The 23,502-nt window shown below is 46.8% G+C and overlaps 1 protein-coding gene across 1 annotated transcript in view; it reads left to right on the forward strand.

The window, feature by feature from the left end:
- TBCD (tubulin folding cofactor D) overlaps positions 1-23,502 on the forward strand; it is a 707,681-nt gene that overhangs the window by 540,165 nt on the left and 144,014 nt on the right. The gene's annotated exons all lie outside the window — the stretch shown is intronic.

Raw genomic sequence — 23,502 nt, forward strand, 5'->3', positions numbered from 1 at the left:
TGATTAACATTTTCAAATATATAATGGGACAATACACAGAGCCAGCGGGGGATTCGTTTTTGGTAAAATCAACACAAAGGACACGTGGACACCCGATTAGATTAGCGGAGAGGAGATTTTGCATACAGAGATGGAAAGGTTTCTTCACAGTAAGGACGGTACGTATTTGGAATTCACTGCCTGAGAGCAGTACTGGCGGACTCGGTCATTGCTTTCAAGAATGGGCTAGATAAATTCCTGTTGGAAAAGGATATACAGGATTATGGTGGGTAAATCATGCACAATAGTGAAAAAAAAAAAAAGGAATAGACATAACGGCTAAACATTCACCAAAGTTAGACACGGCAGGGATGTGAGCCATCTTGTCCAAGTAAGGCAGCGAGCTGTAGGCGGTGTGGGGGTGCGGTCTCAGAGTGACGGGAGCCCTCACACATAATAACTGTGCGGTACGAATGTGCATCCACTCTTCCGGGTTCAGCTCTGTTGCAGGCATTTATGGGACATGGCAGTAGCTCCGCTGGCCAGGATTCCTGTACCCTGCGCCAGCCTCTTCAGGTGGGATTGAGCGCTGTATGGTACCTGCTATGCGGTGTGAGGATCTGGATACTGGGGAGTGCAGCGCAGCTGTGGCTTGGTGACGGTATACAGGGCTTTGGGATGGGGTGGGGAAGTTGTGAATGCAGCCTGGAGTAATTGAGAGAAACAGACTTTGGTTTGTGTGGGACGAAGGAGAGCGGGAGACAGACTGTGGTGTGTGTAGGGGAGGAAGCAGAGATATACATATTTATTCCTGTATATGTGTATAAATAAATATTTATTTATTAAGATTCGTAGATAGCGCAGCAAATTTAGAATTCAGTATGTGTGTGTGTATGTATGTGTGTATATATATATATATATATATATATATATATATTTCTCATACGTACTAGAGGATGCTGGGGATGCTTCAAGAACCATGGGGTATAGACGGGATCCGCAGGAGACATGGGCACTTTTAGACTTTAAAAGGGGTGTGAACTGGCTCCTCCCTCTATGCCCCTCCTCCAGACTCCAGTTAGATTCTGTGCCCAGGGAGACTGGTCACACACAGGGGAGCTCTACCAAGTTTCTCTGAAAAAAGACTTATGTTAGGTTTTTTATGTTTAGGGAGCTCTGCTGGCAACAGGCTCCCTGCTTCGTGGGACTGAGGGGAGAGAAGCAGGCTTACTTCTGTGAGTTCAAAGGCTCTGCTTCTTGGGCTACTGGACACCATTAGCTCCAGTGGGTCCGATCACTTGGTACGCCTAGCTGCTCGTTCCCGGAGCCGCGCCGTCACCCCCCTTACAGTTCCAGAAAAAAGAAGACTTCAGTGACGGCAGGAGACTTCAGGTCTTGAGGTACCGCTCAGCAGTCGCGCTGCGCGCCATGCTCCCACACACAGCGGCACTAACATGGTGCAGGGCGTAGGGGGGCGCCCTGGGCAGCATGTAGACCTGAAATAAACTGGTAAAGGTTATATGAAAAGTGCCTGGGTACTTAATATAGACCCCCGCCAGTATAAATATGCTAAAATGAGCGGGACTGAAGCGCGCCAGTGAGGGGGCGTGGCTTAGCCCTCACAGCTCTAACCGGCGCCATTTTCTCTTGAAGCATCCCCAGCATCCTCTACGGACTAAGAGAAAAGGATTTACCGGTGGGTATTAAAATCCTAATAAATATATATATATATATATATATAGTCCAGCACAGACTCGGCACTCCCATAGACAAACAGAACTTGGTCCGGTGCCCTCATAACTGCATTGCAGCAGTAAATATAGAATCCTCGTCAGCGGCACACAGGACACAATCACAGAGACATTGAATGATAGTCAACGTTTCAAACCTTTACTGGTTTTTCGTCAGGATACAGATAACATATAGAGACAAGTGACTTACCTATATACCCACCACCATACACGTGTGGGACCTGCTCTCCGGCGCCAGATGCAGCTTCCGGGTTCAGGCGCCCGCCTATGACGTCATCGCACGTCCGTGCGCTTGTTGTCATGGTATATGTGTTATTTTTATACTGTATTTCAGTGTATTGTCACAGTGGTGTTTTTTATTACCATGACAACAAGCGCACGGACGTGCGATGACGTCATAGGCGGGCGCCCGAACCCGGAAGCTGCATCTGGCGCCGGAGAGCGGGTCCCACACGTGTATGGTGGTGGGTATATAGGTAAGTCACTTGTCTCTATATGTTATCTGTATCCTGACGAAAAACCAGTAAAGGTTTGAAACGTTGACTATCATTCAATGTCTCTGTGATTGTGTCCTGTGTGCCGCTGACGAGGATTCTATATATATATATATATATATATATATATATATATATATATGCCCTGACGAAAATGCTGCTGCATTGAAACATTCGCTGAAAGAGTCTGTCGTGTGTTTTATTCCTGAGTGCCGCCGATTAAACTTGTGTATATATACTGTGTATAACAAAAAAAAAAACCTCTTTCTGCGCTGATTGAAAATAGAGTAATAGGGTAGAGATCACATTCAATAATTAGGATCCGCTGCCTTATTACACTAGGTTCCCTGTTATGAGGAACCAAAAAACAAATATGTAGTATTAGTGTAATTGGTGCCTTGGGGTTGTTATAACACCCCTATTTTTGTGACAGAATGACCTAATGTCAAATAAAATCTTGTTTAGTAAAACAAACAATATGTTCCACTATGCAAAATTTATTAAAATTTATAAAAGATCATCTAATACTGTATTGATATAACTGTCCATAAAACATTTCAACCATCGCTAACATTAGTGGTGGTTAAAATGTTTTATGGACAGTTATATCAATACAGTATTAGATGATCTTTTATAAATTTTTATAAATTTTGCATATTGGAACATATTGTTTGTTTTACTAAACAAGATTTTATTTGACATTAGGTCATTCTGTCACAAAAATAGGGGTGTTATAACAACTCCAAGGCGCCATTTACACTAATACTACATATATATATACTGTGTATATATATAAAATCTAAGGGTGCTCCAGAGATATCACTGTATCGTGCCCCAAGATTTCTGTTGTCGGCCCTGACGATCACCTTCTCCCCCCCCCTCCCCCCCACCTAGATCCACAAAGCCCCTCGTGATGTTGTGCAAGGCCACGATCAATATCCAGTTGGCCATTTCCGTTTCTGACTTATTGAACCTACTGTAGTTTCCCTTTTGTTACTCCTCACTGATTATTATTCTATACAATCATATTTTTTCCGGCTGGGTCCACAGGTTATCCACAGGATAACATTGGGATATGCCGAAGCGACAGCGGAGATGGCACCAAATAGTCACAAGCTTTCTGGCCTCCCGGGATGCCTCGGGCTCCTATATATAATCCCGCCCACCGACTCAGTCAAATCAGTTTTTTGTTTGGTGCGGCAGGAGCCGGACCATGGTCGCAGGGCTGCTGCTAAGGCAGCCCTAAGCTTTTGTTATTTTATTTTTATAGTCTTACTAAGTTTTGAGTGATCTTTCCTAAAAGTGTCTTAAACGCATGCTGAAAAGAGTCGCTCCAACAACTCCCCACCGGGTCGCAACAACGCTTACCCGCGGGTATAAGTGCGGTCTCGAGGGGCATCTGTGTCGGATGTTCTAGCAGGTCCAGCAGACGTTACCAGACTGTGGCCGTAGCATCGGGAGAAGGTAAGGCATTGATTCCACTTACTAGAGGAATTCGGACACAGCCTCACTGTTTTGGAGGAGACTGCCAAACATTGGCTGATGCGCCGCCACTCTTAAGTGCAACAGCGCTATGCTGCAGGGATCATAGGTGCCAGGACTAGGATGAGGCCACGATCCTTGTGGTTTATGTCAGCAGGGGGTTTCAGACGCTCTCCTGGTCGCCCCTCCCCCCAGTTCATGACCAGTTTCCGTGCGTCTCCCGTCCATGAACTGATGACCTCACTTCCGTCTCAGACGCTACCACGAGGGTACTCGGTCGCAGCTTAGACGTTGCGATTGTGTACACTAGAGTTGCCGCCGAGACCGGGTCGCAGACAGGAGCGTCTGCATACACTCATCGTTCACTGAGCGCCTGGGTCCGTTATTGAGCGTCTGTGTCTCTCATCAGTTACCGGAGCAACAGTGTACACCAGTAGCGTCTGAATCCACTCAGCGTCTGTCGGGCGTATTGATTGATTCTGGAAGTGGGGTGAGTCTCCCTGTATCCCACTCTAACTGAGTAAGGGTTATACAGTACTAAAATTATTTCTACTTGTTAGTATGAATTGTTAATTTTGGTACACAATGCATATGAGACCTGTACAGTACTGTTGTTTTCTGCATAACATGTCTGAGAAAACTTGTGATAATAGCTGTTTAAAAACAGAAGTGCAGTAATTGTAATCCTACATACTAGAAAAGTATTCTGTGGTTGATTATATTCTCATATGACAATGTCTAATAATTAACATGTGACTGACTGCTAGTGTGATTGCTGACTTTTATATGTTTGTCAAGCATGGTTTCTGATACTCAATTCAGGTGCTCGGATTGTGGTCAGATTGATATCACTTCTATATCTATATAGGTGATTTTCAGTCACAGAGTGTAGTATTTGTAAAAAAACAACAAAAAACTGATTATTTACCATGTCTGTGAGCGGCAAAAGACGAGGATACTTTACCCTTAACATGCTTATCTGGTAAAAGGATTTTGCATGGAATAGCCCAGTATCTTACTTATGAGGGGCAACGCCCTGCAAGAAGGGGTGTGGTCGCACAGACCTTGTCTACAATAGCTAACAGATTAGCACCTGCAGTTCCACCCCCGGGAATAGATTACACTATTAACCCATACATGCAGCTCCCTCCTTATGGTTTGATGCCAACAGCTTCTACAAGTTGCCAGGCTATTAATACCAGGGTAGATACATCCATGTTACAGACTACACAAGATGATACAACAGATGAGGATACAGTGTATTCAAATACCCCATATGACGACCAGTCGGAGGCTTTCAGCACAGAGGATATAGCTGAGCTCATTGATGCCATGAAAGCTATTATGTGTCTGGAGGAACCAGCCAAGGCAGTGTCAAAATCTAAGGCACCTAAGTTTAAACGTCCAAAATCGGTTAAGACTGAGTTTCTGGAGTCAGAGGATCTGACGGAAATTATGGAAGGACTGTGGGCTACTCCTAATAAAAAGTAAAAGATTCCGAAGAAATGGGATTCTTATTATCTTTTTTCAGCTGGGGACTGTTCAAAAAGGGAGGTTCCTCCTAAGGTAGATGCACATGTTGTACAACTTGTGCGTAAGTCTGTTTTACTATTACCGTCTACCTCACTGGATGATGTCACAGATAGAAGAGTAGATGGTTTCTTGAAAAATATTTTTTCTCTCTCAGGGGCTGTGGTAAGGCCAGCAATTGCTTCAGCCTGGATGGCGAAAGCAGTGGTAGATTGGGCGGAGGAATTAGAGAGTGGCCTCGCCATACCTACCAGGGAGCAGGATTCTCAGCTAGGCTATATAAAACAAGCTGCGCAATATTTGGAAGAAGCAGCAATTGATATGGGTACAATTGCCTCTAAAGCATCAGCCTTAACAGTAGCCGCTCGTAGAGCAGTCTGGCTACCTACTTGGAAAGCGGATACAGAATCCAAGAAAGCTCTTGAAGCATTTCACTGGGAATATTCTGTTCGGAAAGCAATTGACAGATATCCTGGAGTCGGATGCTGAATCCAAGAAAGTTACGTTTCCGGCTAGCTATGCCCCTAAATCGAGGGGAGCAAAATTTCGTCCGTTTCGATGGCAAGGTAGATCTAAAGGAAAGGATTAGACTAACCAACCCCAGTACAATAAATCAGCTAGGGGCAAGACGGCCAGCTTCCAAACCAGAGCAGAAGCCATCAGTTTCAGAGTGCGGGCCTCCGCCTGGAGGATTCCAGGGTTGAGGGCCGACTCCTTCACTTTGCACACATTTGGCGCCAGTCGACGACAGTTGCTTGGGTGCAGAAGCTGGTATCTCTCGGTTATGGTTTCCCTTTCAGGAAGCAGCCTCCTCAAAGGTTCTTTTGCACCAGCCCATCTCGTATACAGTCGAAGGCCAGGGCTTTGCAAGAAGCAGTTCAGAAATTGCTTCAGTCTGGGGTAATTATCCCGGTACCCCTGACACAAAGGGGACGGGGGTTTTAGTCAAACCTGTTTTTGATCCAGAAGCCAAATGGATCATTCTGACCAATTCTCAACCTCAAAGGGTTAAACGAATACATTTGGGTTCCAAAGTTTCACATGGAGACATTACGCTCCATAGTATTGGCCATGGAACCAGGAGATTGCATGGTATCTCTGGATGTACAGGATGCTTACCTGCATGTGCCCATAGCACGGTCACATCAGTGTTACCTCAGGTTTGCCATCCTCCAGCAGCATTATCATTTCCATGCTTTGCCCTTTGGGCTAGCAGCAGCCCCCAGGGTATTTACCAAGATTATGGTGGTTATGGCAGCTTATCTCCGCAAGCAGGGAATAAGAATTTTTCCATACCTAGACGATCTGTTAATCCTGGCTCAATCCCAGGAGTTACTCTTGGGCCATCTCCAACAGACAATAGCTTGTCTACAAAGACACGGATGGCTCATAAATTGGGAGAAGTCGTCCCTGAATCCATCACAACGGATGGTTCACTTGGGGGCCATATTGGATTCAAGTCTACAAAAGATTATTTTACCGGAGAAGAAGATCTCCAAGGTACAGGTAATGACTCAGGAATTATTGCACAGTCAGACAGTTTCAGTCCAGGCAGCAATGCGACTGATGGGTCTGATGGTGTGTACATTTGACATGGTGGATTATGCGTAATTCCACTCCAGACCCTTACAGCATCTCATTCTAACCAGATGGGATGGAAGACATCAGACAATAAAGAGACAGATGATAAAGCTTCCAGTAAGCGTAAAAAGGTCACTAGCTTGTGGCTACAGACGGACCATCTAGACAAGGGGAGACCCTTTTTGATAGCAGATTGGCAAGTACTGACAACGGATGCCAGTCTTCAAGGCTGGGGAGCAGTGTTCAAAAATGTTTGGTTCCAGGGAAAATGGACCACGAAGGAAAGTTGCCTGCCAATAAATTTGTTGGAAATAAGGGCCATATATATGGCTCTAGTTCAGGCAAAGGACATTCTGCGGGGAAGACCAGTCCAGATCCGTTCAGACAATTCAACAGCAGTAGCGTACCTCAACCATCAGAGAGAAACTCACAGCAAAGGACTGATGGAAGAAGTAACTCACATACTAAGGTGGGCAGAACTTCATCTTCCGGCATTGTCCGCAGTGTTTGTACCGGGAGTGCTAAACTGGGAAGCGGATTTTCTCAGTCGAAACACCATTCAGGAGACCGAATGGGCATTACACCCGGAGGTATTTCAAACTCTAGTAGACAGATGGGCTCTGCCAGAGATAGATCTCATGGCGTCCCGTTGGAACAACAAAGTTCCAGCATACGGGTCAAGAACAAAGGATCCCGGGGCGATCCTTGTAAACGCACTGTCAGTGAAATGGGAATTTCATCTGGCATATCTATTTCCTCCTATCTCCCTGTTGCCCAGGGTAATGAGGAAAGTAAAGCAGGCAAAGGGAGCCATAATTCTAATAGCTCCAGCCTGGCCCAGAAGACATTGGTACATAGATCTGCTAAGGATGTCCCTGGAAGCTCTAATTCTGCTTCCTCAACATCCAGATCTACTGATGCAGGGGCCTTGTTGTCACAGCCATCTGGAACGGCTGTCTTTGACGGCGTGGCTGTTGAAATCTCTATCCTGAAATCAAGAGGTTTTTCACAACAGGTAATTCAAACCATGCTTAGAGAAAGAAAGCCTACAGCTCGGATTTATCATCGAATATGGCAGGCCTATATTCTTTGGTGTAACATGGGAGGTATGAATCCAAGATCTTTTAAAGTATCCAGGATTTTGGATTTTCTCCAAGCAGGAATGGATAAGGGTTTAAAAGAGGCTTCTTTGAGAGTTCAAGTATCCGCATTAACTGTATGGTTTCAGAGAAAGATTGCTAACCTGCAGGATGTGCGTACTTTCTTTCAGGGAATGTTGCACATTCAACCACCGTTTGTTCCTCCTGCAGTACCCTGGGATTTAAATCTGGTTCTTAAATTCCTTCAGGGAGCTCCGTTTGAACCACTTAAGAGAGCAGATCTTAAATGGTTAACGGCTAAAGTTATTTTTCTACTGTCAATGACGTCAGCTAGAAGAGTGTCAGATTTAGGGGCATTATCGTGTAAGTCTCCTTTTCTGATCTTTTATCCAGATAAAGCAGTTCTCAGAACTAGATCTGGTTATCTTCCGAAGGTGGTCTCAAAGTTTCACCTGAATGAAGAAATTGTAGTCCCGACTTTTCAGGTATCGGGACTGTCTGCGGGAGAAGCGTCGCTGGATGTAGTCCGTGCATTAAGAATTTACGTGGATGGTTCTAGTGCCATCAGAAAGACAGATTCTCTCTTCATTCTTTACGGATTTCACAAAAGAGGATGGCCTGCTACTAAACAGACGCTAGCAAGATGGCTTCGAATGACAATTTCAGAAGCATATTCTCGTGCTGATCTCCCTGTTCTGGCTAATGTCTCTGCACACTCTACACATAGGGTAGGTCCTTCATGGGCAGCACAGCATGGTGTTTCAGCAGAACAGATTTGTAAGGCAGCCACATGGCCTTCCATTAACACATTCATTAGACATTATGCCTTGGATACTTTTGCCTCTCATGACACAGTATTCCGGCGAAAGGTTCTCCTGGCTAATCAGGAGCGTCCCCACCACTAATAATGGCTTTGGGAATCCCAATGTTATCCCGTGGATAACCTGCGGACCCAGCCGGAGAAATATACCGTTATGGTAAGAACTTACCGTTGATAACGGGATTTCTCCTATGTCCACAGGGATCCCACCCTGACGCACCTGATTTGAGGATCTTGACAATCACTAAACCTCTTCCCTCTTGTGTGGAAGGGTGTGCATGTGTGTTCTTATCGCCTGAATAGGATTCTACATGATACTCCTGCCTAATTGCTGTGAAAACAATTGATTTGACTGAGTCGGTGGGTGGGATTACATGGAGGAACCCGAGGCATCCTTGGAGGCCAGAAAGCTTGTGACTATTTGGTGCCATTTCCGCTGTCGCTCCGGCATATCCCAATGTTATCCTTATGGATAACCTGTGGACATAGGAGAAATCCCGTTATCAACGGTAAGTTCTTACAATAACGGTATATTTCATAATATAGCTTCAGCTCTACACAGCAGGTCCTGCACAACTTGGCCAGGCCAAGCATCTTTCTTGCTCAAAATGATGTGAGTCTTATTTGCATAAGTAAAACAACTAGGAGAACAAAACTGTGTGGCTAGGGCGGTATCCTATTAGCAGCTATACTTTACTGCTTCTAATAGGATTGCCGGGGGGGCGATCCTATTAGCCCCGATGTCAACCTCGTTTTCCCCCGATGCCGGCACTTAGCAGGGATTATGCTTCGGGTACCTCAGGATCCCGACGCATAATCCACAGTAAGGAGCGGCTGTAGCTGCAATAACACCCTGATACGTGCAACCATCGGTCATTAATCATGATATCCGGCCATTTTGTTTGGCCGAAATCGCATCAGGGCTAATAAGATACCGCGCTTAGTCTGAATCTGTTTAAAAAGGCTCTCACTCACGTGTCCGCGACTTTTACCCACACAGCGTTCCGTTGTGTCACATTTGCAAATTTGTAGGTGTGTTTAAGCAATTTCCCATTAAACTTGTAGCCTAGTGTCTCTGGTACACTGTCCGTGGCTCTTTGCTGCATATGCGATGCGACTAAGGTGCAAAATTAAGAGAAATATGGTATACTACTGGTAACGGAGCATCTTAGTCACGCTGGTTGTCTTGCAGCATATGGCGTAAAGACAACCAGTATGTGAGAATACATCTGCATCTAAGGGGTGTATTCAATAATTGTCGAAAGCTGCCGTTTTGTCGGAAAGATGGCAGCTTCCGACAGGTTTAGATCGCAATGGGTTCCAACCTATTCAACATGTCGGAATGCACGCGGATCAGTGGCTTCACCCGTGGATCCTCGTGTATTGTCGGAAGCGCGGCCAAACCCAACAGGTTTTAGCCCCTTTTCTGACAATGTCAATCCGACTTGGGGAAAAAAAAGTCGGATTGCCATTGTCGGGACCGGGCCAAACCTGTCGACGGAAAGGATCCGAGAGGTATTGAATACAGCCCTTAGACTTCAAAAGCTTTGTGCTTAGCCTATGAGCTAAGAGATGGACAATCATGTTTCAAATGTTTTATGAACTTTGGCAAATATGAATTGGACAATAAATAAACCTGTTCTACATTCATGGAGATTTCCAAATACAAAGGTACCATAATTACTTGCACTGGAGTTAATTTTACAGAAGTGAATATTATGTGCAAAAGCAGAAAGCTGTTCTTCAATTGGAGGAATCCAACTTATATTGCAAAGTCATGATGGTAATATTTGTGCCTTGCAGACTCCTCATCAGTGGGAGGGAGATGCAGTCCTTTACATTGTAACGTCACGTGAGTTCAGTGGCTGTGAAATCACTAACATCATCTTACTGCTGCCATACATTGGGGATGGGTTGGGGCAGTGGCCCGATCCCTTGATGGTTGGATCGGGCCATTACATCTTTAAACATGTTTAAAAATCCCGATTCTGCAATCTCGATAGGAAACAATAGGGATGAGCAACTCAGTCAATTTTTCATGGGTAAATTTCTCCGACAGATCACCAGTTATCTATGGCCAGCAATCTTCGAATCCTGCCGGGGTATCGTATGGAGGCCTTTACACTAATAATTCACGGCCACTGTTGTCAGGCAGATAACACAGCAGAAGAAGGGGTTGTGGATATGCAGAGGACAGTCTGCAAACGCAGGCAGTGTTAACAGATAGGAAGGAAACATTGGCTCTTAAATGTATATTTGAAGCTGGGTAAACATTAGATGAAATATTACCCAATATATCATTCTGACGCAGATCGGAACAATGTATCGGCCATATCGTCTAATGTGTACCCTCAATCGCGTTCTTGTGGGTCGATTGCTGGGTGGTCCCGTTGGACATGCCATGCCCAATGGCACGATCCTAGCAACGATGACATGAATCCTAAAAGCTGCCGCAAATTATATATCATGTGATGTATCGTTCAGTGTGTACGACCGACCAATATATCGTTATATCAGTCGTGCCGTCAGCCAGGGTGCACATCATCTAATGTGTACCCAGTCTCAGTTTCAATGGCTGTTTCGTAGTGTAGGAGTAATTTCTCTTACGTCCTTGGGGATACTGGGAATCCAATTTAGTACCATGGGGTATAGACGGGTCCACTTGGAGCCATGGGCACTATAGAAATTTGATTGTGTGTGCTGGATCCTCCCTCTATGCCCCTCCTACCAGACTCCGTTTAGAAAATGTGTCCGGAGGAGCCGGTCACGTCTCTGGAAGCTCCTGAAGGGTTTTCTTAATTTATTTTTAAAGTTTGTTATTTTCAGGCAGGACTGGATGGCAGCAGCCTGCCTGCTTCGTGGGACTTAGGGAGAGGAACGGCCCAACCCCACTAAGGGTTAATGGTCCCGTTCCCTGCTGACAGGATGCTAGCTCCTGACGAGACTATTTGCAAGCCCCACCACGGCGAGTGTACATTCCCGCAGCATGCCACCACCCCTAACAGAGCCAGAAGAATGAAGAGTGGTGAGTACTAAGCCGGCGTCCCGGTTAGCGGGTCGCCGCCCGTTATGGCGGCATGAGGGTACGGAGACGCGCTGCTTCTACACAGGGCACACTGAGTTTCCTGACTAATTATACTGTAGTGTACACAGTACCCAGACTGGCACTAGAGCCATAAAAGGGGAATATCTCCATTGTATGCACATAAACACAAAAAGCTAGTATAAAGAAGAGCGGGTAGACCGCGCGCCATTTAAGGGGCATGGCTTCTCTATGAGCGGATCCAGCAGCCCACAAGCGCCATTTTCCCTACTGCAGCTGACACAGACGCTGACTACAGGGACGCGCAGCTCCTCCGGAAAGCCTCCATTTTACTTCAGCGGTACCAGGGGGTTATAGCAGGGGGGAGCGGTTTACTAGTGTACTAAGTAGAGATGAGCGCCTGAAATTTTTCGGGTTTTGGTTTTGGGTTCGGTTCCGCGGCCGTGTTTTGGGTTCGACCGCGTTTTGGCAAAACCTCACCGAATTTTTTTTGTCGGATTCGGGTGTGTTTTGGATTCGGGTGTTTTTTTAAAAAAACACTAAAAAACAGCTTAAATCATAGAATTTGGGGGTCATTTTGATCCCATATTATTATTAACCTCAAAAACCATAATTTCCACTCATTTTCAGTCTATTCTGAATACCTCACACCTCACAATATTATTTTTAGTCCTAAAATTTGCACCAAGGTCGCTGGATGACTAAGCTAAGCGACACTAGTGGCCGACACAAACACCTGGCCCATCTAGGAGTGGCACTGCAGTGTCACGCAGGATGTCCCTTCCAAAAAACCCTCCCCAATCAGCACATGACGCAAAGAAAAAAAGAGGCGCAATGAGGTAGCTGACTGTGTGAGTAAGATTAGCGACCCTAGTGGCCGACACAAACACCGGGCCCATTTAGGAGTGGCACTGCAGTGTCACGCAGGATGTCCCTTCCAAAAAACCCTCCCCAATCAGCACATGACGCAAAGAAAAAAAGAGGCGCAATGAGGTAGCTGACTGTGTGAGTAAGATTAGCGACCCTAGTGGCCGACACAAACACCGGGCCCATTTAGGAGTGGCACTGCAGTGTCACGCAGGATGTCCCTTCCAAAAAACCCTCCCCAATCAGCACATGACGCAAAGAAAAAAAGAGGCGCAATGAGGTAGCTGACTGTGTGAGTAAGATTAGCGACCCTAGTGGCCGACACAAACACCGGGCCCATTTAGGAGTGGCACTGCAGTGTCACGCAGGATGTCCCTTCCAAAAAACCCTCCCCAATCAGCACATGACGCAAAGAAAAAAAGAGGCGCAATGAGGTAGCTGACTGTGTGAGTAAGATTAGCGACCCTAGTGGCCGACACAAACACCGGGCCCATTTAGGAGTGGCACTGCAGTGTCACGCAGGATGTCCCTTCCAAAAAACCCTCCCCAATCAGCACATGACGCAAAGAAAAAAAGAGGCGCAATGAGGTAGCTGACTGTGTGAGTAAGATTAGCGACCCTAGTGGCCGACACAAACACCGGGCCCATTTAGGAGTGGCACTGCAGTGTCACGCAGGATGTCCCTTCCAAAAAACCCTCCCCAATCAGCACATGACGCAAAGAAAAAAAGAGGCGCAATGAGGTAGCTGACTGTGTGAGTAAGATTAGCGACCCTAGTGGCCGACACAAACACCGGGCCCATTTAGGAGTGGCACTGCAGTGTCACGCAGGATGTCCCTTCCAAAAAACCCTCGCCAAACAGCACATGACGCAAAGAAAAAGAAAAGAAAAAAGAGGTGCAAGATGGAATTGTCCTTGGGCCCTCCCACCCACCCTTATGTTGTATAAACAAAACAGGACATGCACACTTTAACCAACCCATCATTTCAGTGACAGGGTCTGCCACACGACTGTGACTGATATGACGGGTTGGTTTGGACCCCCCCCAAAAAAGAAGCAATTAATCTCTCCTTGCACAAACTGGCTCTACAGAGGCAAGATGTCCACCTCATCATCACCCTCCGATATATCACCGTGTACATCCCCCTCCTCACAGATTATCAATTCGTCCCCACTGGAATCCACCATCTCAGCTCCCTGTGTACTTTGTGGAGGCAATTGCTGCTGGTCAATGTCTCCGCGGAGGAATTGATTATAATTCATTTTAATGAACATCATCTTCTCCACATTTTCTGGATGTAACCTCGTACGCCGATTGCTGACAAGGTGAGCGGCGGCACTAAACACTCTTTCGGAGTACACACTTGTGGGAGGGCAACTTAGGTAGAATAAAGCCAGTTTGTGCAATGGCCTCCAAATTGCCTCTTTTTCCTGCCAGTATAAGTATGGACTGTGTGACGTGCCTACTTGGATGCGGTCACTCATATAATCCTCCACCATTCTTTCAATGGTGAGAGAATCATATGCAGTGACAGTAGACGACATGTCCGTAATCGTTGTCAGGTCCTTCAGTCCGGACCAGATGTCAGCATCAGCAGTCGCTCCAGACTGCCCTGCATCACCGCCAGCGGGTGGGCTCGGAATTCTGAGCCTTTTCCTCGCACCCCCAGTTGCGGGAGAATGTGAAGGAGGAGATGTTGACAGGTCGCGTTCCGCTTGACTTGACAATTTTCTCACCAGCAGGTCTTTCAACCCCAGCAGACTTGTGTCTGCCGGAAAGAGAGATCCAAGGTAGGCTTTAAATCTAGGATCGAGCACGGTGGCCAAAATGTAGTGCTCTGATTTCAACAGATTGACCACCCGTGAATCCTTGTTAAGCGAATTAAGGGCTCCATCCACAAGTCCCACATGCCTAGCGGAATCGCTCCGTGTTAGCTCCTCCTTCAATGTCTCCAGCTTCTTCTGCAAAAGCCTGATGAGGGGAATGACCTGACTCAGGCTGGCAGTGTCTGAACTGACTTCACGTGTGGCAAGTTCAAAGGGCATCAGAACCTTGCACAACGTTGAAATCATTCTCCACTGCGCTTGAGACAGGTGCATTCCACCTCCTATATCGTGCTCAATTGTATAGGCTTGAATGGCCTTTTGCTGCTCCTCCAACCTCTGAAGCATATAGAGGGTTGAATTCCACCTCGTTACCACTTCTTGCTTCAGATGATGGCAGGGCAGGTTCAGTAGTTTTTGGTGGTGCTCCAGTCTTCTGTACGTGGTGCCTGTACGCCGAAAGTGTCCCGCAATTTTTCTGGCCACCGATAGCATCTCTTGCACGCCCCTGTCGTTTTTTAAATAATTCTGCACCACCAAATTCAAGGTATGTGCAAAACATGGGACGTGCTGGAATTTGCCCATATTTAATGCACACACAATATTGCTGGCGTTGTCCGATGCCACAAATCCACAGGAGAGTCCAATTGGGGTAAGCCATTCCGCGATGATCTTCCTCAGTTGCCGTAAGAGGTTTTCAGCTGTGTGCGTATTCTGGAAACCGGTGATACAAAGCGTAGCCTGCCTAGGAAAGAGTTGGCGTTTGCGAGATGCTGCTACTGGTGCCGCCGCTGCTGTTCTTGCGGCAGGAGTCCATACATCTACCCAGTGGGCTGTCACAGTCATATAGTCCTGACCCTGCCCTGCTCCACTTGTCCACATGTCCGTGGTTAAGTGGACATTGGGTACAACTGCATTTTTTAGGACACTGGTGAGTCTTTTTCTGACGTCCGTGTACATTCTCGGTATCGCCTGCCTAGAGAAGTGGAACCTAGATGGTATTTGGTAACGGGGGCACACTGCCTCAATAAATTGTCTAGTTCCCTGTGAACTAACGGCGGATACCGGACGCACGTCTAACACCAACATAGTTGTCAAGGCCTCAGTTATCCGCTTTGCAGCAGGATGACTGCTGTGATATTTCATCTTCCTCGCAAAGGACTGTTGAACAGTCAATTGCTTACTGGAAGTAGTACAAGTGGGCTTACGACTTCCCCTCTGGGATGACCATCGACTCCCAGCAGCAACAACAGCAGCGCCAGCAGCAGTAGGCGTTACACGCAAGGATGCATCGGAGGAATCCCAGGCAGGAGAGGACTCGTCAGAATTGCCAGTGACATTGCCTGCAGGACTATTGGCATTCCTGGGGAAGGAGGAAATTGACACTGAGGGAGTTGGTGGGGTGGTTTGCGTGAGCTTGGTTACAAGAGGAAGGGATTTACTGGTCAGTGGACTGCTTCCGCTGTCACCCAAAGTTTTTGAACTTGTCACTGACTTATTATGAATGCGCTGCAGGTGACGTATAAGGGAGGATGTTCCGAGGTGGTTAACGTCCTTACCCCTACTTATTACAGCTTGACAAAGGGAACACACGGCTTGACACCTGTTGTCCGCATTTCTGTTGAAATAGTTCCACACCGAAGAGCTGATTTTTTTGGTATTTTCACCAGGCATGTCAACGGCCATATTCCTCCCACGGACAACAGGTGTCTCCCCGGGTGCCTGACTTAAACAAACCACCTCACCATCAGAATCCTCCTGGTCAATTTCCTCCCCAGCGCCAGCAACACCCATATCCTCCTCATCCTGGTGTACTTCAACACTGACATCTTCAATCTGACTATCAGGAACTGGACTGCGGGTGCTCCTTCCAGCACTTGCAGGGGGCGTGCAAATGGTGGAAGGCGCATGCTCTTCACGTCCAGTGTTGGGAAGGTCAGGCATCGCAACCGACACAATTGGACTCTCCTTGTGGATTTGGGATTTCGAAGAACGCACAGTTCTTTGCGGTGCTACTGCTTTTGCCAGCTTGAGTCTTTTCATTTTTCTAGCGAGAGACTGAGTGCCTCCATCCTCATGTGAAGCTGAACCACTAGCCATGAACATAGGCCAGGGCCTCAGCCGTTCCTTGCCACTCCGTGTGGTAAATGGCATATTGGCAAGTTTACGCTTCTCCTCCGACAATTTTATTTTAGGTTTTGGAGTCCTTTTTTTACTGATATTTGGTGTTTTGGATTTGACATGCTCTGTACTATGACATTGGGCATCGGCCTTGGCAGACGACGTTGCTGGCATTTCATCGTCTCGGCCATGACTAGTGGCAGCAGCTTCAGCACGAGGTGGAAGTGGATCTTGATCTTTCCCTAATTTTGGAACCTCAACATTTTTGTTCTCCATATTTTAATAGGCACAACTAAAAGGCACCTCAGGTAAACAATGGAGATGGATGGATACTAGTATACAATTATGGACGGACTGCCGAGTGCCGACACAGAGGTAGCTACAGCCGTGAACTACCGTACTGTGTCTGCTGCTAATATAGACTGGTTGATAAAGAGATGTCGTAGTATGTATGTATGAAGAAGAAAGAAAAAAAAACCACGGTTAGGTGGTATACAATTATGGACGGACTGCCGAGTGCCGACACAGAGGTAGCCACAGCCGTGAACTACCGTACTGTACTGTGTCTGCTGCTAATATAGACTGGTTGATAAAGAGATGTCGTAGTATGTATGTATGAAGAAGAAAGAAAAAAAAACCACGGGTAGGTGGTATACAATTATGGACGGACTGCCGAGTGCCGACACAGAGGTAGCCACAGCCGTGAACTACCGTACTGTACTGTGTCTGCTGCTAATATAGACTGGTTGATAAAGAGATGTCGTAGTATGTATGTATGAAGAAGAAAGAAAAAAAAACCACGGTTAGGTGGTATACAATTATGGACGGACTGCCGAGTGCCGACACAGAGGTAGCCACAGCCGTGAACTACCGTACTGTACTGTGTCTGCTGCTAATATAGACTGGTTGATAAAGAGATGTCGTAGTATGTATGTATAAAGAAGAAAGAAAAAAAAACCACGGTTAGGTGGTATACAATTATGGACGGACTGCCGAGTGCCGACACAGAGGTAGCCACAGCCGTGAACTACCGTACTGTACTGTGTCTGCTGCTAATATAGACTGGTTGATAAAGAGATGTCGTAGTATGTATGTATGAAGAAGAAAGAAAAAAAAACCACGGTTAGGTGGTATACAATTATGGACGGACTGCCGAGTGCCGACACAGAGGTAGCCACAGCCGTGAACTACCGTACTGTACTGTGTCTGCTGCTAATATAGACTGGTTGATAAAGAGATGTCGTAGTATGTATGTATAAAGAAGAAAGAAAAAAAAACCACGGTTAGGTGGTATACAATTATGGACGGACTGCCGAGTGCCGACACAGAGGTAGCCACAGCCGTGAACTACCGTACTGTACTGTGTCTGCTGCTAATATAGACTGGTTGATAAAGAGATGTAGTAGTATGTATGTATAAAGAAGAAAGAAAAAAAAACCACGGGTAGGTGGTATACAATTATGGATGGACTGCCGAGTGCAGACACAGAGGTAGCTACAGCCGTGAACTACCGTACTGTGTCTGCTGCGACTGGATGATAAATAATGATATAAAAAATATATATATATCACTACTGCAGCCGGACAGGTATATATATTATATAATGACGGACCTGCTGGACACTGTCTGTCAGCAGAATGAGTTTTTTATAGAATAAAAAAAAAAACACCACACAAGTGAAGTCACACGACGAGTGTTTAACTTTTTCAGGCAATCACAATATAGTATACTACTAACTATACTGGTGGTCAGTGTGGTCAGGTCACTGGTCAGTCACACTGGCAGTGGCACTCCTGCAGCAAAAGTGTGCACTGTTTAATTTTAATATAATATGTACTCCTGGCTCCTGCTATAACCTATAACTGGCACTGCAGTGCTCCCCAGTCTCCCCCACAATTATAAGCTGAGTGAGCTGAGCACAGTCAGATATATAATATATACATAGATGATGCAGCACACTGGGCTGAGCAGTGCACACAGATATGGTATGTGACTGTCTTGTACTCCTGGCTCCTGCTATAACCTATAACTGGCACTGCAGTGCTCCCCAGTCTCCCCCACAATTATAAGCTGTGTGAGCTGAGCACAGTCAGATATATAATATATACATAGATGATGCAGGCATGCAGCACACTGGGCTGAGCAGTGCACACAGATATGGTATGTGACTGAGTCACTGTGTGTACCGTTTTTTTCAGGCAGAGAACGGATATATTAAATAAAACAACTGCACTGCTGGTGGTCACTGTGGTCAGTCACTAAACTCTGCACTCTCTTCTACAGTATCAGCCTCAGGTCAATCTCTCTCTCTCTCTCCTAATCTAAATGGAGAGGACGCCAGCCACGTCCTCTCCCTATCAATCTCAATGCACGTGTGAAAATGGCGGCGACGCGCGGCTCCTTATATAGAATCCGAGTCTCGCGAGAATCCGACAGCGTCATGATGACGTTCGGGCGCGCTCGGGTTAACCGAGCAAGGCGGGAAGATCCGAGTCGCTCGGACCCGTGAAAAAAAACATGAAGTTCGTGCGGGTTCGGATTCAGAGAAACCGAACCCGCTCATCTCTAGTACTAAGTCCCTAATCTAGATACTTAGTCTGCGACCCGGCTAAGCTTGGCATAAGCGATAAGGGCGCTGTGTGCTGCTTCCATACTCTCTCTGTGTCTCTCTGGAAGGGCTCTTTGTGGGTTAATTGTGCTTTTAACCTTTTCCTGTGTGTGTGTGTGCTGTCAGAGTATGTCAGGAAAAGAGTGTGTTTAATGTAAGGCACAGTGTTCCTCTTCTCCAGGGGGTTTACTAGTGTGTACTCAGTGTAGTATTCCTTCCCAGGCTAGTGGGGCAGAACCAGCATGGCTGGACTCCATTAGGGGAATGATTTCCACCATTTCTACAAAAGTATCTCGTAATGAGAAAGAGATGCAATACTTAAGGTAGTCTACGGCTGAGTTTCAGAAAAAGGACTCCGTACCCAGACCAGCGTCTCAGTCCTCTACCGTTTGTCCGCAAAAACGTACTTTGGCCCAGATCCTGCATTCTGACTCTGATAGTGAAGGGTCAGAAACGGAGGATGGTGAGGTGGACATAGAGGTAGGGGAGGATACTTTGTCACAGTGTGTTGAAGCTCTCATAGAGGCTATCAGAGAAATTCTAAATAATCCCTGATAAGGTGACAGAGGAGAGTGAGGAATCTTACTTTAATATTAAGAAAAAATCCTTAGCTACTTTTCCTGTTTCAAAGAAACTAAATACCCTGTTTGAAGAACCGTGGGTTAATCCAGATAAGAAATTTCAAAGTCCTGTGCGGTTGTTATCTTTTCCTTTTCCTCCTGAGGATAGGAGAAAATGGGAAAATCCACCGATAGTGGATGCGTCAGTCTCCAGGCTCTCGCATAAAATAGTACTACCTGTCCCTGGTGCAGCCTCTCTAAAAGATGCGGCTGATCGCAAGATTGAGACTACACTCAAATCTTTGTATACTGCTGCCGGGGTGTCCCAGAGACCCATTATAGCATGTGGGTGGATTACAAGAGCCATTGCTAAGTGGTTAGGTAATTTAATTGAGGGGTTAGACACCTTACCTCAGGAGGAAATTGTTTTGCTCCTGCAACATATACAAGACTCTGCAAACTTTATGGTGGAAGCCATAAAAGAAATAGGTTTGCTTAATACACGCACTACAGCTATGGCCGTGTCGGCACGCAGAGGGTTATGGCTACGTCAGTGGACTGCTGATGCGGACTCCAGGAAAGGAGTGGAAGGCCTGCCTTTCACAGGAGAGGCCTTATTTGGAGGTGAACTCGACATGTGGATCTCCCGAGCTACTGCGGGCAAATCCACATACCTACCTTCTGCAGCTCTGCCAGCTAGGAATGCCTACTCAGGACCTACTCTACAGTCCTTTCGGACTGCCAAGTTTAGGGGCAAGGCCAAAGGTGGTTCTACCGCTGCCAGAGGTGCTAGATGTAAACCACGCAAACCAGCTGCTGCTGGTTCACAGGAACAGGGCTCAAGCTCTGCGTCCTCAAAGCCTTCCGCATGACGGTGGACCGCAGTGCCTGGAAGACAGGTGGGTGGGAGCCCGGCAAAAATTCTTCAGTCACATCTGGACAGGATCGTGCCAGGATCCCTGGGTCATAGACCTTATATCCCAGGGCTACAGACTGGAGTTCCAGGAGCTCCCACTTCACAGATTCTTCAATTCAGGCTTACCAGTTTCACAAAAGGCGAGAATAAACTTACACAACGCCATTCATAAACTGTTACAGACTGAGGTCGTTGTTCTAGTTCCACCTAATCTACAAACCAAGGGTTACTATTCCTGCTTGTTTGTAGTACCGAAAGCGGACGGTACGGTAAGACCGATTTTGATCCTCAAGTCATTGAACCTGTACTTACGAGTGTTCAAATTCAAGATGGAGTAGCTAAGAGCGGTGATCTCGGGTCTGGAGGAGGAGGAATTCCTAGCATCTCTGGATGTCAACGATGCGTACCTTCACATTCCGATCTGGCCGCCTCATCAGGCTTATCTACGATGTGCACTGCAGGACTATCACTACCAGTTTCAGGCCCTGCCATTTGGTCTCTCCACGGCACTGAGGATGTTCACCAAATTGATGGCAGAGATAATGTTGCTCCGCAGACAGGGAGTGAACATAGTTCCGTACCTGGACGATCTTCTGATAAAACCACCGTCTAGGGAACAGCTGTTGGAGAACATTGCCCTCTCAACCAGACTACTACTCCTGGATCATGGGTGGATTCTGAACCTACCAAACTCTCACCTACAACCAACGCAGAGGCTTCATTTACTGGGAATGATACTGGACACAGAGTCTCAGAAAGTGTTCCTTCCCTTGGAAAAGGCAATGGTAATCCAGTCGATGGCTCGGGCCGTCTTGAAGCCGACCCGAAACTCAGTGCATCTCTGCATACGCCTTCTGGGGAAAATGGTGGCTTCTTATGAAGCAATTCAGTACGGAAGGTTTCATGCGAGGCCCTTCCAGCTGGATCTGTTGGACAAATAGTCCGGATCGCATCTTCACATGCACCAGCAGTTTTGTCTGTCACCAAAAGCCAGGATCTCCCTCCTGTGGTGGCGACAGACTTCTCACCTAGTCAAGGGTCGGAGGTTCGGGATTCAAAATTGGATTCTTCTAACCACAGACACAAGCCTCAGAGGTTGGGGAGCAGTCACCCGGGGGTACAGTTTCAGGGAAGATGGTCAAGTCAGGAAGTCGTTCTTCCAATAAACATCCTGGAGCTCAGGGCTATCTACAACACTCTTCTACAGGCCTCATCTCTTCAGAATCAGGCCATTCAGGTCCAGTTGGACAATGTGACTGCGGTAACGTACATAAACTGACAGGGCGGAACAAAAAGCAGAGCCGCAATGGCAGAGGTGTCGAGATTTCTCCTCTGGGAAATAAAAACACGCCGTGGCATTGTCTGCAATATTCATCCAGGGAGTAGACAACTGGGAAGCAGACTTCCTCCTGCACTCGGGGGAATGGGGCCTCCACCCGGAGGTGTTCCGGTGGTAACATGTAGGTAGGGGTGTCCACAAATCGACATGATGGCCTCTCGACTCATCAAGAAGCTCAAGCAGTATTGTTCCAGGTCGAAGGACCCTCAGGCAGTAGCGGTAGATGCCCTGACAAATCCGTGGTTTTACCAGCAGGTGTACATGTTTCCTCCCATTCCACTGATCCCAAGAATTCTAAAAAGAATAAGAAGGGAAAAGGTTCAAGCAATCCTCATTGATCCGGACTGGCCACGAAGGGCCTGGTATGCAGATCTTCTCGAGATGCTGATCGAAGATCCGTGGCCTCTGCCTCTTTGAGAGGATCTTCTGCAGCAGGGCCCGTTCCTCTATCAAGACTTACCACGGCTACGTTTAACGGCATGGAAGTTGAACGGCTGATTCTAGCCAGGAGAGGGATTCCTGACGAGGTCATCCCGACTATGATTCAAGGCAGAAAGGGGGTCAAAACATTACCATCGTATCTGGAAGAAATATGTGTGATGTGTGAGAGCAGACAATATTCTACGATGGAATTTCATCTGGGACTTTTCCTGCTTTTTCTGCAGTCGGGAGTGGATGAGGGCCTACGCCTAGGCTCCATTAAAGTTCAGATTACGGCCTTGTCTATTTTCTTTCAGAAACAGTTGGCTTCTCTCCCTGAGGTCCAGACGTTCTGCACTTACACCCTCCCATTGTGCCTCCTACGGGACCTTGGGATCTCAATTTAGTACTGCAGTTTCTTCAATTGGATTGGTTTGAACCATTGCAGGATGTAGATTTAAAGTACCTTACGTGGAAGACCGTCAAAATGTTGGCCTTGGCTTCAGCAAGAAGTGTGTCGAAGTTGGCGGCGTTGTCCTTACAAGAGCCCCTACTTAATTTTCCATGAGGACAGAGCTGAACTCAAGACTCGTAAGCAATTTCTTCCTAAGGTGGTGTCCGCGTTTCACATCAACCAACCTATTGTGGTTCTGGTTGTTATGGACGCCTCTGCTACTTCAAAGTCTTTGGATGTTGTAAGGGTTTTGAAGGTCTACGTGAAGAGAACTGCTCGTCATAGGAAATCGGACTCGCTGTTCGTTCTATATGATGCGAACAAGATTGGGTGTCCTGCTTCAAAGTAGTCAATTGCTTGCTGTATCAGGCTCACTATCCAGCATGCTTATTCCACGGCAGGCTTGCCGATTCCAAAATCTGTACAGGCCCACTCTACTAGGTCGGTGGGTTCCTCTTGGGCGGCTGCCCGGGGTGTCTCGGCTTTACAGCTCTGCCAAGCAGCTACTTGGTCGGGTTCGAACACGTTTACTAAGTTTTACAAGTTCGATACCTTGGCCTCTGAGGACCTTCAGTTTGGTCAATCAGTTCTGTAGGAACCTAAGCACTCTCCC

The sequence above is a fragment of the Pseudophryne corroboree genome, chromosome 3 (assembly GCF_028390025.1).
Source record: "Pseudophryne corroboree isolate aPseCor3 chromosome 3, aPseCor3.hap2, whole genome shotgun sequence".
Taxonomy (NCBI): Eukaryota; Metazoa; Chordata; class Amphibia; order Anura; family Myobatrachidae; genus Pseudophryne; species Pseudophryne corroboree.